At 43.4% G+C, this 18,872-nt stretch overlaps 5 non-coding genes across 5 annotated transcripts; 3 read left to right on the top strand and 2 right to left on the bottom strand.

Moving 5' to 3' along the window:
* Positions 1-3,892: 3,892 nt before the first annotated feature.
* On the bottom strand, positions 3,893-3,966 carry trnat-ugu (transfer RNA threonine (anticodon UGU)). Its single transcript has one exon. It is a non-coding gene; the product is annotated as a tRNA-Thr (tRNA).
* Positions 3,967-6,369: 2,403 nt separating this feature from the next.
* trnae-uuc (transfer RNA glutamic acid (anticodon UUC)) lies at positions 6,370-6,441 on the top strand. Its single transcript has one exon. It is a non-coding gene; the product is annotated as a tRNA-Glu (tRNA).
* A 3,814-nt stretch (positions 6,442-10,255) lies between these two features.
* Positions 10,256-10,329, bottom strand: trnan-guu (transfer RNA asparagine (anticodon GUU)). The gene has a single exon. It is a non-coding gene; the product is annotated as a tRNA-Asn (tRNA).
* A 2,026-nt stretch (positions 10,330-12,355) lies between these two features.
* trnal-aag (transfer RNA leucine (anticodon AAG)) lies at positions 12,356-12,437 on the top strand. The gene has a single exon. It is a non-coding gene; the product is annotated as a tRNA-Leu (tRNA).
* A 6,018-nt stretch (positions 12,438-18,455) lies between these two features.
* trnav-uac (transfer RNA valine (anticodon UAC)) lies at positions 18,456-18,528 on the top strand. The gene has a single exon. It is a non-coding gene; the product is annotated as a tRNA-Val (tRNA).
* Positions 18,529-18,872: the final 344 nt, after the last annotated feature.

Here is an 18,872-nt window from a genome sequence, read left to right as displayed (position 1 = left end):
GGACTTTAAACATTCTCTAGCTCACTATTCACCTTCATCCACCTTGTGGATATTTTCTAAATCTAGATTCTGTTTCCCTCTTCACTTTAATTTTACTCCCTCTGATAGGTACTGGTGTGTTTAATTCTATCCTGATTGTTTGAAAGCCAGTTTCGCTAAGGTGTGTGTGTCAATATCTTGATGATTTAAAATGTTGTCTCATTCAATTTTCCACAATAGTCACTTCATGTTGTTCTGTTGTCAAGTAGCTGAGTATGTCTGGGACCTGTTCTTCACTGCAGGGTCACCATGCATTTCCACATGGCGACCTGGGAGGGATGGATCCGGCGGCTGGGTTAGACAGAGAATGTGGGCATGGCAGATTCAGCAGCGGAATTCAAAAGGGAATTGGACCAAATACTGAAACATGTCCAGGGAAAAGGTAGGGGAGAGGGGCCAGGTGAGTTAATTCCAGAAGAGTAAGAGGTCTCCCTTTTCAGACGCAGATGAAGTTTTTTTTTTTTGTTTTTCAGAGGGTCGTTAGTCTGAGGAATTTCCTCCAGAAAGCAGTGGAGGCTGGGTCATTGAATTTATTCAAGGCTGATTTAGACAGATTTCTGGTAGAGAAGGGAGTCAAGGGTTATGGGGGGCGGTGAGGGTGGGGGTGGGGACGGACAGACAGACAGAAAAGTGGAGTTGAGACCACAACCAGATCAGCCTTGATCTTATTGAATGCTTGAGCAGTGTCAAAGGGCTGAATGGCCTCTGTTCCTCTGACCCGGCTGAATGGTCTCTATATGTTGTTTTTGGCTCTGATTTTATGGTACAGTGAGGGGCTCGAAAGACAAAATGGTGTATTCCTGTTGCTATTTGTTACATTCTAATTCAGTACCGTTACCAATCAAGGCGATGGTTACTATCATATTGCCAGCAGTAGCGTATGCGAGTGGTCTCAGGCATTGGATTTAAGCACCAGTTCCTATTAAGTCATGGATTTTAATCCCACCATTGCCAAAGTTTCAGTTGGTTTGTCTTTCAGACCTTTCATCAAATCCCTTAGAATAGGCTCGGGGTATTTGACATATGACGTGGTTCGTCTTGGTAGGTAGAACAAGGGAGGCTGTAGGAATTGCAGGGTGACTGGGAATAGGTGGGGCTGAATGTTCTCATTCTCTGCTGTAACCATTCCAGGATTTTACATGAACAACAATGACGCTGGTATAAGGCCTGCAGCCGTGTCTGAGTGGTTAAAGGGATGGATTTGAAATCCATTGGGGCCTCCCCACGTGGGTTAGAGTCCTGCTGACTGGACTTCTCGCTGTTCCTTCGTTTTGCTGCCTCCAGAATGACATATTGGTTAAATGGAATCAGCACCTTCCAAACGCTCCCGTATGGTTTTCCTGCTTCACTTCCGTGTTGCTTCATTTCTGTTGACCCAGAAGCATTCACGGAATTTGCAGTCAGAAATGATACAAAACTGAACTAATTTGTGCCATACTTGCGTTCTGAGAGTTTTTTTCTCTCCTTAGAGATAAAACCTTGCCCACTATTACTCACGCTGCATGTGTCTGTGTGTCTCAATGTGGTTCAGTTCACCGAGGAGTGAACACATTTTTTACCATCGCAAACCTTATTCACTTTCGTATTATATCTTCATGGTAAATGGGACAGAGAATAACAACAGGTTGAAAAGTTGTAAGAGGAGATTGACCCTTTGTGTTTATTTGAGTGGAGACTGCTTATTGACTCAGTGCCTGTATGTTACACAGCGGAGGATGATTGAAATTTTCACTGAGCAACATTTTAATAGACAATGGATTCATTCGTTGTGATGGTGTGTTCCAGTTCTATATATGCAATTTGACAGTCAATTTCTATTCGTTGCTTTGAACCCAATCTTTGTAATAGGTTGGATGTTATGCACATGTTTCTTTCAGTTTCTCGCGTTATTTGAAATGAATATTCATAAATCTATTTAGTCATAGAGTCATAAAGGTCTACAGCACAGAAAGAGGACCTTCAGCCCATCGAATCTGCACCGTCAAACAAGTACCTAACTGTTCTAATCCCATTTTCCAGCACTAGGCCCATAGCCTTCTATGCCATGGCATTGCAAGTGCACATTCAAATACTTTTTGAATGTTATGAGGGTTTCTGCCTCTACCACCCTTTCAGGCAGTGAGTTCCAGATTTCCACTAACCTCTGGGTGAAATAATTCTTACTTACATCCCCTCTAAACCTCCTTCCCCTTTTCTTAAATCTAGGCCCCCTTGTTATTGATCCCTCCACCTAGGGGAAATGTTCCTTCCTGTCTACTCTATCTATGCCCCTCATAATTTTATACACCTCAATCATGTCCCCGCTCAATCTCCTCTGCTCCAAGGAAAATAACCCCTGCCTATCTAATCTCTCCTCATAATTAAAACTCTCCAGCCCAGGCGACATCTTGGCAAATCTCCTCTGCACTCTCTCCAGTGCAATCACACCCTTCCTATGATGCGGATTCCAGAACTGCACGCAATATTTGGAGACACACAATAGTTGTGTGAGAATTTACCGAATAACAGCAGCGCTGGCAAAGTTTGGACAACATTTCCTTGTAGCCAAAGGACACAAAGCAGAATTATGTCGGTAATATGAGTAGAAGCAGGAAGAGAGGGAGTCTACTTGACCCTAGGATTTCTTAAACCATTAAACCTTCAGTTGGAAACTAACTCTCTAGTGGTTCAGCCTCGGTGCTTTCACCGCCTGGGTTCAATTCTGTCTTGATGTTGTGCAAAATGTCATAACTAGCAGCCAATTTATGGTTTGAAAAAGTGTCAAATTAGACTCGAAACCTTCACTCTGTTTCTCCCTTCATATTTGTTGTCAGACCCGCTGAGAACTTCCAATATTACATTCTGTTTTTATTATAGCATGAATTACTGTCTTTATTATAGATATGATCACAAGAAATAGGAGCAGGAGTAGATCACACGGCCCATCGAGCTCGTCCCATCATTCAATTCGATCATGGCTGATCTTGGGCTTCAACTCCATTATCCTGCCCGTTCCCCATATCCCTTAGTCCCCCGAGAGACCAAACATCTATCCATCCCGGCCTTAAATGTATTCAATGATGGAACATCCACAACCCTCTGGGTAGAGAATTCAAAGATTCACAACCCTTTGGATGAAGTAATTTCTCCTCATCTCAGCCCGAAATTATCGACCCTTTACCCTGAGACTGTGCCCCAGTGTTTTAGACTCCCTGACCAGCGGAAACAATCCCTGTGTCTACCCTGTCAAGCCCTCTCAGAATTTTACAGGTTTCAATCAGATTAGTTTTCATTCTTCTAAACTCCAGAGAATAAAATCCATTCATTTTAGGACAACCAGCACATTCCAGAGATCAATTTAGTGAACCTTCCCTGCACCGTCCCCAATGCAAGTCTATTTTTTTATAAATGTGGAGATGAAAACAGCACACGGGATTCCAGATGCCGTCTCACCGAAACCCTGTAGCAAGACTTCTTTATTCTTGCTCTCCAATCCCCTTGCAATAAAGGCCAACATGCTGATCCTGCATGCTAACTTTCTACTTTGCTTGTACAAGCACAGCCAAGTTTCTTTGAACATCAGCACTTACAGATTTCTCACATTTTAAAAGCATTCTGTTGTTCTCATTTTTATAACCAAGTGAACATAATCGCACCTGCCTACTTTATATTGCATCTGCCATCTTGTTGCCCACTGACATGACCTTCCGATACAGGTTTTGTTGAAGAGCCATACAGACTTGAAACATTAACTATATTCCTCTCCGCAGATGCTGTCGGACCTGCTGAGTTTTTCCAGGTATTTTTTGATTTTGGATTTACAGTGCTCTGCTCAAAAGTTACCTTGTTACCAAATTTCCTAAAAGTTAATCGCGGGCCCCAGTGAGAATTGAACTCACGACCCCTGGTTTACAAGACCAGTGCTCTAAACCACTGAGCTATGGAGCCAACTATACTATAACCACTCACAGTAAGTCTCCTAGTTGAACGAGGAACAGGACAACATTCTGCATGAATGATATTTGATAGACCTGGAAATGCCTGAAAGGGAGAACAGGAAGTTAAAGATGCGACATGAAAGCGGCAGAATTTGAAGTGTTCAGTTGCTTTCAGTGATGACTGTCTGCCACGGTGATGTGAGAGATTTTACTGCCGACTGTTTACACTGACACAAATATCACTCCTGACCAACCAATCACAACTGCTCTTTGAAAGCAGCGCGCCAGGCCGAATGGCCTCTTTCTTTGCTGTAACTGTCTATAATTTTACGTTTCCCAGCATAATTTCCCAGTCATTCCGACATTTTATTACACGCTTGGGGGAATGTACTTTCTTACATCCTCGCTTTTGAAGTCAAGACACTGAGCAAACTCAAAGCTTTTCTTAAATTCCTGAGCAGGATTTGGAACCAGACCAGTTGAACGACACGATATTGGTGCCAATCCTTCACTGCAGCTACCCCTTAAAAACACCTCTGGTGAAAGTGTCTGAACAATGGCAAATGTGGCCCAGATAAAGCATGTTGCAAGAGTTCTAGACAGCTTTCCTCGTGATTTAGAGGTAAGGATTCGGCCCTTTCACCGCCGTGGCCCGGACTCGATTCCCGGCCAGGCAATGAAGGTTTATTGATCTGGTACAAACTGTTAAAACAGGCCTCATTTACTTATTGATTGAAAACGGAAACGCACAACAGCTCCGCCCGAATCAGTGGAGTGAGAGTTGAAGTTTTACATCAGAGCTGCAAATGTCACACGTGGAACAGCTTCGAGAAGAAATACAGTTCTTAATGTCCGAGGGGTATCAGTTTGGACTGTTTGTATTTACAAATTCATTCTCTCGATGTGTCCATTGCCTTAACCACTCGACCACACGGACTCGGTGTCTGTTTAAATGTTGCTCAGTGAAAATTTCAATCGCCCTCCGCTTTGTAACATACGGACACTTAGTAACTGAACAGTCTCCACTCAGAAATACAGAAAGAAAATTCCTCCTGAACCTTTTAAACCGGTTTTTATTTTCTCTGTACGATTTTAATATGAAGCCACACAAGTAAGGTGAATAAAGTGGGGATTGCTAAAAACGAGGAACTGAACCACATTGACACACACAGCGGGACACTCGCAGACAAATACATCGACAGTGACAGAGGGCTAAGGAGAGACAAACATCCAGAAAGATAGGATGTCACCAAACTCGCTCAGTTTTACTCCATTTCCGTCTGCAGATTTCGCAAATCCTTGCAGATGAATGGAAATAAGAAAGCGCGGAAGTTTTTGTTTGATTCTATTTATCCGATAACTAATTCTGTTGGTCAACATCGGGAATAATAAGAACCGCAGTCAGCAAACCAACATTGGGGAAACCCCGATGGATGTCAGAACCATCGCCCTCAACACTCGTCCGCTACTAACAGCACTTCCTTCGGGAAAACATGTCCATATCATATCAGAGCATTCAGGAGATGGCGTATTGGCATTGTCACTGGGCTAGAAACCCAGAGATAAAAGCAAAATACTGTGGATGCGGGAAATCTGAGTTAAAAAAGAAAATTCTTGAAAAATTCAGCATGTCTGGCAATATTTCTGGAGAGAGAAAAAGAATTAATGTTTCAATTCCGTGTGACTCTTCTTTGGAGTTCTTTGAAAGCAGCACACAGGGCCGAATGGCCTCTTCCTTTGCTGTAACTTTCTATAATTTGATATTTCCCAACACCACTTCTTTCACACTCATTCTGCCATTTTATAATCCACTTTTGCGAGTGGGTTCAAAGCTCAACTACGTGCACAAGACTGGAAGGAGCCTGCGACTCTGGATAATCGGCACTCTGCACATTCCTGTCATCAGTGTCTGGGAGAATCAGGAAGATGAGATCCCAGATTATCTTTACCATGTCATCTGCAAACCCCTTCTTTCTAAAATCCTTGGGTCCCACAATCTCTGTCCCTGCTTTCCAAGGAAAGCTTGGGTTCATGAACTGACTGTGTCTGCATCAAACAGCTAATTGACCTGGTAGCTGGAAGGGCAGAGGGAGCTGGAGGCGAGGCAGGGGCAGAAGCAGAAACAGATGCGACATGAAAGTGTTTAGAAGTGTGTCAGTTACTTTCAGTGATGAATGTCTGCCGTGTGTTCCCTTGTCAGTTTCACAACAGCCGCAGTGATCAGGTTGGTGGGTTTAGGGAATTGACAGTTACACATGAGCAGCTTGTGGGGATATTTCACCTCACTGTCAATTTCATGTCCCAGCTCACAGAAACCGTTGTTGTAATTGACTGAAGAATTCATTGCATTTAAAATGGAAACATGGATAAAAGCAGCGTCAATAAATGAAACGGAAACGAAAATTTGCCAGTTTCCCTGGTGGTCTAGTGGTCAGGATTCGGCGCTTTCACCGCCGCGGCCCGGGTTCGATTCCCGGTCAGGGAATGCAGTTTTATTGATCTTGTGGAATTGTCAAAATGAGTATTAATTACTTATTGATTGAAAACATTTAGCAGCTCCACCAGAATCAGTTTAAGTTTAGCCTCAGAGCTGGAAATATCACACTTAGAACAGGCCGGGAACAAAGATAGAAGCGGAGTGAAAGAAGGACAAGAGAAGGGCTGTTTGCAAAGCACTGGCCATAGGGATGGTGGTGCCAGGCAAAATATGGGTGGGAGAAGGGAACATTCTGGTGCCTACTGTTTGCATTGACAAAAATATCACTCCTGATGGATCAACCAATCACAAGACTAATTGAACGACACATTATTGGTGCCAATCCTTCAGTGGAGCTCACCGCGACCAAAGAGCACTGTTACCATCAGCCTGTTATGTAACTTCTTGCAGTATATCTGCTGAACAATATAAGCTTATCACAGCTCTGCTTTCTTCACAATGAAATCCAGTGCGAAAATACGAGAAATTTCAAAGCTGAACAACGTAGACAAGACTGGAAGGAGGGTGTGACTGTGGATAATCGGCACTGTGCACATTCCTGTAATCAGTACCTGGGAGAATCAGGAAGATCCTGGTCTCTCTTTAGCCTGTTATCTGTAAACCGATCAAGTTGTGTATTACGTTTGCGCTAACTGACTGTGTGTGGTCAAACAGCTCCTGGAAGGGCGGAGAGAGCTGGAGGTGAGAGAGAAAGAGATGTGACATGGAAGTGCTTTGAATGAGTGGTGAAAATCCGTCTTGTGCCAGTTTCAAAGGAACAGAGGTTGGTGGTTATTTGTTTGAAAGAAGCTGCACTCAACGTGCGGCGAGCCCACGACCCTGCGATTTAGAGCCTTTGATCTACCAGTTGAACTAGCCGGACACACATAACATGTGTATCTCATATCCCAACATACATGGAGACAACTGTTGCTTTCCACCTGGAGCCTCAGCTTGTTCTGAATTTCAAAGTGTAGAATGTAATCGAACTACACAAGCCCCAAGGTTGCAATACATTCCTCTCAATCATCAATAACATCATTCATATCTTCCACTTCTTAGCTGCACCTCCTTCCAAACATTGCAAACTCCTCTTGCATCTTTCATCCTGATATTTTTCTCTGTAACATTTTCATCTGAAGCTGCACAACTAATGTGAATACAGTTTGTGATGGTAAAAATGTGTTCACCTCCTCGGGAACTGAACCACATTGACACACACAGAGGAACACGCACAGGGATAAATACCGAGACTGACAGAGGGCAAGGGTTTGTCTCTAAGGAGAGACAAACTGCCAGAAAGCAAGCATGACACCAAGTTTTGCTCCATTTCCACTGCAGGTTTCGTGAATGAACAGAAGTAGGAAAACGTCCACTTGTTTTGATGGATTTTATTCAATATAACCGATAATTAACTTTGTAGTCACAGAATAAAACCAGGAATAATGAGAAGCAGGAAACGCCAATGGATTTGGACTCCATCGCCTAACCACCCGGCTACATTGACTGCCCCTCTGCAGAGGGTAATTTTGTTGGTATAAAGTTGTAGGCGGCCATAGCAGAGAAGAAGGACATTCGGCCCATCGTGTCCGTGCAATCTCACGGAAGAGGAATTCAGCAATCCCGCCTTTTCTCCGCAGCCATTTATATTTTTATTGTCTCTCCTTAGTGTTACTGTTAAAGTGAAACACGGCACACACCTGCTTTAACTGTGAGCTGGCACCTTTTCGACCAATAGGGCAATTTTAACAGCACTGGGATTTGAAACCACGCCTCAATAAAAATGAGACCTTAAACCATTAACAACCACTACAGCTGCGCTACCAAGCTCACGATGCTATTCCACATCGCCTTAACTGGGTCTGGACTCCATCACCTGAACCACTCGGCCACGATGACTGGTCCTATGGAGGGTTTAGTGTTGTTGGTATAAAATTATAGATGGTTACAACAAGGGAGGAGGAAATTCGGCCCAGTCTGTCCATGCCAGCATATGGAAGAGGAATTTAGCTAATTCGACAACCCCACATTTTCCCCACAGCCATTTATATTTTTATTGTGTCTCCTCGTTCTTCCTGTTAAAGTGAAACACCGCACACACCTGCTCTAACTGCGAGCTGGCACCTTTTCGACCAACAGCACAATTTTAGCAGAAGTGGGACCAGAAACCACGCCTCAATAAAGAGTGAAACCTTAAACCAGCACCTACAACATCTCAGCTGAATTACCGAGCTCAGGATGCTATTGCCCATTGTTACTGAAACAGAACAGAATCAAAGCAGCAACAATACGTCATAAGGCCCCATAAGCCTCCTCCGTCACTTAATAAGATCATGGCGGATCCCCAACCTCAACACCAATTTCTCACCCGATCCCGATCGCCCTTCATTCCCTTAGAGTCCAAAAATCAGGAGAATTTTTGGATGCTTTTTCTTCCATTGATCCGAGAGTTCTGTGGACACCTGGTTGAAATCAACAATAATAAGAAGCACTGTTGGTAAGATTTGAACTTTCCTCGGGAAACCCCAGTGGATTTTAAAAACATCGTTTTCACCACTCAGTGAAGAGTGACACCTTCAACCACCTAGAGCGAATCTACCGAACTCAAGCTATTAGTGCCCATCACCTTGGCTGGTATTGCTACTCAAATAGAACAGGAGCAAAGAATCAGGAATACATCATAAGGCCCCATAAGCCTCCTCCGTCACTTAACAAGATCATGGCGGATCCCCAACCTCAACACCAATTTCTCACCCAATCCCGATCGCCCTTCATTCCCTTAGAGTCCAAAAATCAGGAGAATTTTTAGATATTTTTTCTTCCATTGATCCGAGAGTTCTGTGGACACCTGGTTGAAATCAGCAATAATAAGAAGAACATTCGGTAAGGTTTGAATTTACCTGCGGAGACTCCAAAGGAAATTAGAACCATCCATTTAACCACTCGGCTATGGTGATTGACCAAGAAGCCAATGCTTTTCATTCATTCATCAATTACATCATTCACAGTTTCCGCTTCTCAGCTGCACCTCCTTCCAAACATTGTGATCCATTTTCCTCAGGATTTGTTTCTGGATATAATGTTTAGCTGTTTTGTGACCTCATTTTGAAATCAGGATCGCTTCAATATCCAACACAATTTGAATTACAAACCTGACGGACAAACAATGGAAAAACGTCACTCAGTAACACAAATCCCATGGTGCACATTTTCAGATTCACAACAGTTAACTTATCAATAAAATGAAGGAATTTTACAATGAAAACATTTAGAAAGTTTGTGTGACTTTTATTTGTGACTCACTAACTCAGGTATTCTGTAAATGCTGCTCGGAGGTTTAGTGACCGGGATATAATCTACCTCTGTTTTCCTGAGCCTGTGCTCGGCGTTTTGGGAAGTTTGGCCCGGGTTGGAGTATCTTGCGTTCCAGGGATGGGCAGTAACCCGCTGATGGAATCTGCAGTCGCCGCTTTCTGCTGGCAGCGGGTGATTGGAGAGTGCAGGGCCGGAATATTGCTGCTTTTCTGCTTTTCCCTGTCTTACTCATTGTGGAGCTGAGGAAGAGAGAATCATTGATGGGTTTGTTTCAATCCAATGTAATAAATTTCATAAAATTCCAATGTGCTAGATATCGGTACATGGTATGTCTAATTGTTTTCTCATTATATTTGAAATTAATATTCGAAAAAAGGCACTTACCTGGGAGCTCACTTAATAACAGTGGAACTGGCAACATTTTGGGGGTCTTTCGTTTCAGCGCAAGTAGCCAATGACAGCCCGGAACTGTGTGATAATGCCGATGGTGAGAAAACAGTAAAAGCTTCGCCTCTGAGTGGTCTCGAACCACCAACCTTTCGGTTAACATCCGAACGCGCTGACCAATTGCGCCACAGAGACTGATGAAGACTTTACCCAGGGTATCAGTGAGTTAAATCTTCAGATTGCTGCTACTGGAATGACAATTCTCTATCATTTTTACTCTTCCAAAATAAAGGGTGGGGCATTCATTGTGGATACATGGAAACAGTCTGATCCAACCCACTGCAGATACATCCATGTCACCGGGAACCAGCTCCCCTACAACTGGTGCCGTCTCCCTTCGATCCTTTGCATGTCTTAACTGTTACCAAATATTCTCATTGTCCCGAAGCCGAAATTAGGTTTGAATTCCTGATGTGCAGTAACGAGAACGCTGTCAATGTCTCAGATCAGTTCATTTCACTGATAACATCAGAGTCAATATTCCAGCGTTTTAAAGAAGGGAAAGGTGCCTTGACTGTCTCTGGTCAGTCAGACAGTTCACCCTTCATTCTCCTCTAATTCCGGTTCCCAAAGAGTTTCTAAAGATTCACAAAGCTGGAGACTGGGTTTTCTGTTTTGGTTCCTTCTCCATTTTCCCACCTGCCAACTGACAATATTTTCCAAAATCTCATCTCAATTGCCTTGCATCGTGTCCAGGAATGAGGAAATTCAGTTTTGTGGAGAGATTATAGAGACCGGGATTGTTCTCTTCAGAGCAAAGAAGTTTAAGTGGAGATTTCATGGAGCTGTTCGAAATAATGTGGGTGGGGGCAGTGGGGACGGGCGGCTGGATGTTGCAGAGAGGGAGATACTCTTTCCACTGACGGGGGTCAGTAACCAGAGGATTGGGATTTAAAGATAGTTAAGGAAAGACAGACTTGCATTTATACAGCGCTTTTCCTGACCAACGGATGTCTGAAACCACTTTCAAGCCAATTAAGCACTTTTTGAAATAAAAACAGAAAATACTGGAGAAACTCAGCAGGTTTTGCTTTCCACAGACACTCTCAGACCTGCTGAGTTCTACCTGCATTTTATGTTTTTATTTCAGATTTCCAGTATTTTGGTTTTATTGAAGTACTTTCTGAAGGAGAGTCATTGTTTTCATGCAGGGAGTACGGCAGCCAATCGCTGCTCAACAAACACCCAAAGCCAGGGACTTGACAATGCGCAGATCTTATAATCTTGATCGAAAGATAAACAGTGACCAGGACACATGACCACATCCTGCTGTCTTTAACAAACTTCAATCTGCAAGTTTTGATGATGGTTCTGGCCAGTTTCGAACGAGGCAATTCTTCACATATTAGATAAACATGATAACCACTGCCCTGCAGAAACAGGGGACAGGAGAAAAGCTCAATGGGTCTCAGTAAAATGTTAAGCGGTGTCATCATGCGGCAACACATTGAGTCTTTATTTTGAAGACATGGAATTCAGCTGCTCTCTTTGGGGATGCTGGAGACAGACTGATCCAATAATGTCATCATCAAAAGGCACAACTGTACAAGAGGCCCATAGTATCGATGTCAGTTTTCCACAAAGAGCTTTCGAGTTAATCTCAATTTATTTGTCTCTTTCCATAACCCTGAATTTTTTTCCCTTTCAAGTCATTGTCCAATTCCCTTTTGAAAACTCTGAGTTAAGAGAAACAATATTGAAAGAGGCGCAGGAGCTGCTGCCGTGTCCTTGCTCAGTGTGTGAAAATTAACAAAGATTCCCTGACTCATTGAGATGAAGGGTTGGACTCTGAATTCTTTTACAATTATTCAAATTTTAAAAATAGTTGACTTCGGATCGAATTTTCTGAAAACAAATGTCTATTCTGACCAATCATCTCCTCATTTTCCTCAGTCGATACCTTTTACCAACATTTCATTGAGCAAACACACACAGTCACCACAGGGAATAAAACACATAATCTGAAACATTGAAATAGTGAAACATTGAAATAATGAAGTTAATAGTGGAGATGATTTCTGTATGTTACAAAGTGCAGGATGATCTGATTAACTGGCGGAGCTGGTTCGAGTTTCCCAATGACCTATTTCTGCTCCTTTGCTTCTGTTCTATTTCGATGATAATATCAGTGAAGGGAATTAGGAGCAGCACTAGGTCACGTGGTAGTGTGGCCGAGCGGTCTAAGGCGCTGGATTAAGGTTCCAGTCTCTACGCAGGCGTGGATTCGAATCCCACCACTGCCAAGGGTCAGGTACTGTATCGTTTGGGATCTGCAGCAGCCCCATTCAAACCAACAGGTCGACAGACACCAGCGGAGTGTGCGGTGTTTTATTTTGATGGGAAGAACGAGGAGAGGCGATATAAATATGAATTTCTGGAGGGAAAAGGCTGGGTGCGGAATTACAGTAGTTGACTTGCTCTTCCAGGGAGTCGACATGCTGAATGACCGTCAGATGTAGCCGTCTATGATTTTATACAAACATCATTAATACAAATCTGGGGCTTGGATTCGTGACTGAGTGTTTAAGGCGGCATGTTTTGAATGCATTGGGACCTCCACAGGTAGGCTGGAATCCTGCCAATTACGCTTCTTATCATTCCTGAATTTTACAGTGTATCTGCACAATTAATTGTCCGAATAAGTTGAATAAAACCATCTAAAACCTCTAGCGTTCTCGAATGTCTATTCGCCTGCAAACATTCACAAAAATTGCAGCGAGAAATGGAACAAAAACGGAACCAGGTTGGTGTCAGGCTTGATTTCTGGGTGTTTGTCTCTCCTTAGAGATAATCCCTTGCCCTTTGTCACTCTCCGTGTATATGTCTGTGTTTGTTCCTCTGTGTGTGTCAATGTGGTTCAGTTCCCCAAGGGCATGAACATATTTTTCCCATCAGAAACTTTATTCACATTGGTTGTGCAGTTTCATGTCAAAATTTCACAGAGAAAAATATCAAGATGGAAGGTGCAGGGGGAGTTTGCAATGTTTGGAAGGAGGTGCAGCGAAAAAGTGGAAGCTTCAGCGAGAAGCTTTCTTCTCATTTAACACAAGATATGGAACCAGATCTGGGAGGTATTTGTGTTGGTGGAAACAGTAAAGCCTCCCTTATTTCCGCTATATTTTGCCTTGCACAAACATCTCTCTGGTTAGGGCTTTGCAACCTATCACAGACCTTCTCTCATTCCCTATCTTCACCTCTATGTTTGTTCTCGACCTGTTGCACGGGTGACATTTCCAGCTCTGAGGCAGAACTCCAGCTGTCACTCCACTGATTCTGGCAGAGATGAGCGTCTTCTGTTTTTCAGCAAGAAACAACCCAGACTCATTTTAACAGTTTGCACGAGGTCAGTAAATCTCCATTCCCTGACTGGGAATTAAACCCGGACCGCAGCAGTGAATGTGCTGAATCCTGACCACCAGAACACCAAGAAAGCTGCCCACAAGCCTCACCACGTGGCTTATCTATGCTACCTGGGCCTTTTATTTTTGTTTCAGACCTCTTTCACTAGAGACACGTTTCATAAGAACAGAAGAGCATTAATAATAGGAGCAGGAGTCGGCCATTCGGACATTCGGCCCCTCAAGCCTGCCCTGCTGTTCAATATTATCATGGCTACTCTGCCCCAGGCCTCAACTCCTCTTTCCTGCCAGCTCCTCATAGCCCTCAATCCCCGATATTTCAGAAATCTATCTACCTCCTCTTTAAATACTCTCAGTGAGCTACCCTCCACAACTCACTTGGGTAAAGAATTCCAAACATTCACTATCCTCTGGGAGAAGAAATTCCTTCGCATCTCAGTTTTAAATGAGTGCCCCTGGTTCTGTAACTATGTCCCCTAGTTGTAGGTTCCCCCATTAGTGGAAACGTCTTCTCAACATCTACCCTGTCAACCTCCTCAGAATCTTGCACGTTTCAATAAGATCACCCCTCAGTGTTCTAAACTCTAATGAATAAAGTCTTCACCTGCTTCACAGTTCTTGATTAGTCAACCTCTTCATCCCAGGAATCAGCCTAGTGAATCTCTTTTGAACTGCCTGCAATGCTAATATATGCTTCCTTAAATTTGGGACCAAAACTGTACACAAGACTCCAGGTGCGGCCTCACCAACACCCTGTACAGCTGTAACAAGATTTCCCGACTTTTAAACTCCAACCACGAGCAAAACAGGCCAAAGTTACTTGCTGCACCTGCATGTCATTTTTGTCTTTCATGCACAGGAACACCCAAATCCCTCTGTGCTGCACTTTTTTGGAGTCTCCCTCCATTTAAATAATATTCTGCCTTTTGGTTCTTCCTAACAATGTGTATGATCTCAAACTTCCCTACATTAAACTCCATCTGCCAACTTTCGCCCACTCACTCAACCTATCTATATCCCTTTGAAGATTCCTCAGGTCCTCATCACAACTTGACCTCCCACCTAATTTGTATCGTCAGAAAATTTGGATACATTACACTCCGTCCCCTCCTCCGTGTCATTAATATAGATAGTAAATAATTGAGTCCCTGGGACTGATCCTTGTGGCACTCCACTACTTGCGGCTTTCCAATCTGAAAATTCCCGGCCCTCTGCCTTCTATGTGTTAAATTGGGCTCTTTACATTGCAGGGTTTGTGTAGGGTAATAGGGATCACGGTCTCTCACACACGGAAAGTTTCCCGCTACATTGCAGGGTTTGTGTAGGGTAATAGGGATCACGGTCTCTCACACACGGAAAGTTTCCCCGCTATATTGCAGGGTTTGTGTAGGGTAATAGGGATCACGGTCTCTCACACACGGAAAGTTTCCCTGCTACATTGCAGGGTTTGTGTAGGGTAATAGGGATCACGGTCTCTCACACACGGAAAGTTTCCCCGCTATATTGCAGGGTTTGTGTAGGGTAATAGGGATCACGGTCTCTCACACACGGAAAGTTTCCCCGCTCGAAAAGGGGTAGAAGCATTAACAGAATTAAGTGTGAGGAAAGGTTGCATCTTTCCCGTTTGTTGTTAAACAGTAACCGGATGCATCTTCTCAAAACCACGTGACATTTATACTTCTCCAGGTTTCGAATTATATTCTGAAAAATGCATGGCTTGGAAGAAAGAGAGAAAGATGGGGACGGATTTGCTGTAAGGCCGTTCGTACATGTGTGAGGTGTTGAATGAGCTGCTGATGTGCTGTGTCATCTGATGATTCTAATTTTAGATCAATTTCTCTGCCGCATGGCTAAGATTTTCAGCCAATTTGTACTTCCACAAAACAAGGTTCTGAAGTGCAATAAGACAGCACAGTTTGACATTCTACGTCGTTCTGCAAGGAGCTGCGTGTTGTTTTTGTAGTCTAGTGGTTATCAAATTTGCTTTACACGCCGAAAGTTTCCTGAATCGAAACTCATTGAAGAACAGTAGAACTGGAAACATTTGTGGAAAATGTTCTTACCGCCATTGACAACCCGGATCTGAGTGACACTGAATGTTGATGGGGGAAAAATATTCACGGCTTCGCCTCTGAACCACCAAACTTTACAGTTAACAGCCGAACGCGCTGACCAATTGTGCTACAGAGACTGATGCAACTTTCTGTGTTCTTTGTACAGGTACAGCCAAGTCTCTTTGAACATCAGCACAAGTTTCTCACCTCTTCAAACATCTTCTGCTTTGTTGTTTTTTCAAACTATTTTTATGACCAAGTGAGTAACTTCAGACTTTGCTACATTTTTCTCCGTCTGTCATCTTGTTAGCCAATCACCTCTTATATATTATAAAAACAGAAAATGCTGGCAAAACTCAGCAGGTCTGACATAATCTGTGGAGAGGGAAACCGAGTTAACGTTTCGAGTCCGTATGACTCTCCTTCAGACCTGAAAAGAAATAGAAAGTGATAGAATTTATGCTATTCAAGCGGGGCGGGGAGGGGGCGGGAGGGGGGCGGTGTGGGGCGGGTAGAGCAGGCGAGATTGGATAGAAGGTCAGTGATAGGTGGGGGTGGAGGAGAGATTGACAAATGTGTCATGGACACAAGACAAAGGGAGTGTTAATGGCAGTGGTCAGGGCTGAAGAAGGTGCGGATAGTGGCATAAAAGTAAGGAAGCAGAATGTGTGAATAGAAGAACAAGGGTCAGCACTTTGTGAAAGAGCAACATGGAACAAGTAACAGATGGCTCTATTTTGGGCTGGTGTGGGGGGAAGTGCGGTGATTGGGGAAAAAGGATAGAAAAGGGGATAAAAGGGGGATAAAATAATGAATAAATTAATAAAAATAAGTAAATAAAAATAAAAATACATTTTTATAGCGAGATTTTAAAAAGGGTGAAATTAGAGGACAGAGTTTATGGTCTGAAATTGTTGAACTCAATATTCAGTCCGGAAAGCTGTAAAATGCCTAATCGTAAGATGTGGTGTTGTTCCTCCAGTTGGCGTTGAGCTTCACTGGAACATTGCAGCAGGCCAAGGACGGACATGTGGGCTTGAGAGCAGGATGGAGTGTTGAAATGGTAAACGACAGGAAGGTCTGGGTCATACTTGCAGACAGACCGAAGGTGTTCCACAAAGTGGTCACCCAGTCTGCGTTTGGTCTCTCCAACGTAGAGGAGACCGCATTGGGAACAGCGAATGCAGTGGACCAAATTAAAGGGGGTGCAAGTGAAGCACTGCTTCACCTGAAAGAAGCGTTTTGGCCCTTGGAAAGTGAGGAGGAAGGCCCCTGAAGGGCCAACTGTCAATTGTTCTTTCACAGAGTGCTGATCCTTGTTCTGCTATTCACACATTCTGCTTTCTTGCCTTTATGCCACAATCAGTATCTTTTTTCGCCCTAACTGCTGTCATTAACACTCCCTTTGTCTTGTGTCCCTGACTCCTTTGTCAACCCTTCCTGATCCCCCACCTATCTCTGACCTTCTCACCTGCTCTACCCAACCCCTCGTATAACAGTATAAACTACATCACTTTTCTGCTTCCCTTTCGCTCTGAAGAGTCACAAGGACTCGATACATTGACTATGTTTCTCTCTCCACAGATGCTGTCAGATGGTGAGTTTTTCGCGCATTTTCTGTTTTTAATACAGATTTCCAACATCCACAGTGTTTTAAATTATTAAGTTGCTTCTTCTATATTGTTCTGCAGTCTCTCAGCTTTCTACATAACTCCACCATCTCAGCTGAAGGTTATCCATAGGTTCCAGAAAAGATTGAACTCGCACCCCCTGACTTACAAGACAAGTGCTGTAACCACTGAGCTATGGAGCCACCTATTAACTTAATCTAACGGAAAATCGACCATATTCAGTAAAACGAGGTGGAGGCTGAAGTTCCAGGTGGATGACATTTGATAGACCTGGAAATGTCTGAGAGGGAGAACAGGGAATTAAAAGATGCGACATGAAAGCGGCAGAATTTGATGTGTGTCAGTTACTTTCAGTGATGAATTTCTGCCGTGTGTCGCCTTGTCAGTTTCACAGGAGCCGCAGGGATGAAGTTGGTGGCACCTGGTTAAAATGAGGAATAATGAGAACTGTAGTCAGCAGGATTCAAACCTACAGGGGGAGAGACCAATGGATTTGAAATCCATCACCTTAAACATTCAGTCACGACTAACAGCAGCTTCCGAGCTCAAATGTGTCCTTGTCAAATCAGAAATGGCTACAAAATAAGTCACTCGGCCCATCGTGCCTGTGCTGGCTCTCTGGAAGAACAACTCAACCAATTCCACACACCCGCCTTTCTCCCACAACAATTTATATTTGTATGGCCTCTACGCGTTTTTCCAAACAAAATAAAGTTCACAACCCGCCCTGTATTCAACTAGAATCTCCTCTTGTTCTCCGAAAGGGAATTCCTAAAGTTCCCCAAAGTGGGAATGTGACTTAAGCTGTGGCAGTGCTGGGATTCGGATCCAATCCTCCAGGGACTTGAAGAAACCCAAGTCCAAATCTTCATGTTACTGGGTCGGGAAAACTTTGTTAATTAAGGGAAACAGTGCATGGATTCTGCAGAAACTCCTTCTTCAAAAGTGAATTAGACACTGACTTGAAATAGAGAAAAATTAGGCTTATGGAGAGAGAGAAATATATTGAGACAAATTGGTTCCTCTTTAAAAAGGAAGCTGGCACAGAAGAGATAATCTAATGACCATCCAACCTGCTGTGCCATTTGATGATGATATTGTTGATCAGTCTGTCTCCAGCATTCCTAATGAGAACAGCCGAATTCCATTTCTTCAAAACAAAGACTCAAAAATGCTGTTGCGGAACTGCATTGTAGTCAGATGCATTTATCAGTGGAGTTTCTGTAGTGTAGTGGTTATCACGTTTGCCTTACACGCGAAAGGTCCCCGGTTCGAAACCGGGCAGAAACTTTACCGCAACTTACACATTTAAGTAAGAGGAAAAGCTGCGTTGCTCCTTCTTGTTGTTGAATATTAGCTGAATGCAGTGTCTCACAGCCGTATTGCACTTGCTCTTCGCCTTATCTGTTGGAACTCACCGGGTAACAGGAGAGTTGGCGATTTCTGTCTTTTTTTGTTGTTTAATGATCCAATGACAATCCGGGACTGTGAGACAATGAATACTGCTCCAGCTAACAGCAATCGCTGTTGTCATTGGCTGAAGAAGTCGGTTGTGTTCTAGGGAAACGTGTCATTTTATCGGAGAAAAGTGTCTCTGTTGAAAGAAGTTTGAAATGAAAATAAAAGGCACAGAA

Source organism: Cetorhinus maximus, chromosome 23, assembly GCF_964194155.1.
Source record: "Cetorhinus maximus chromosome 23, sCetMax3.hap1.1, whole genome shotgun sequence".
NCBI lineage: Eukaryota > Metazoa > Chordata > Chondrichthyes > Lamniformes > Cetorhinidae > Cetorhinus > Cetorhinus maximus.
Note: the sequence above shows the minus strand (reverse complement) of the source record. Positions and strands in the feature narration are given on the sequence as shown.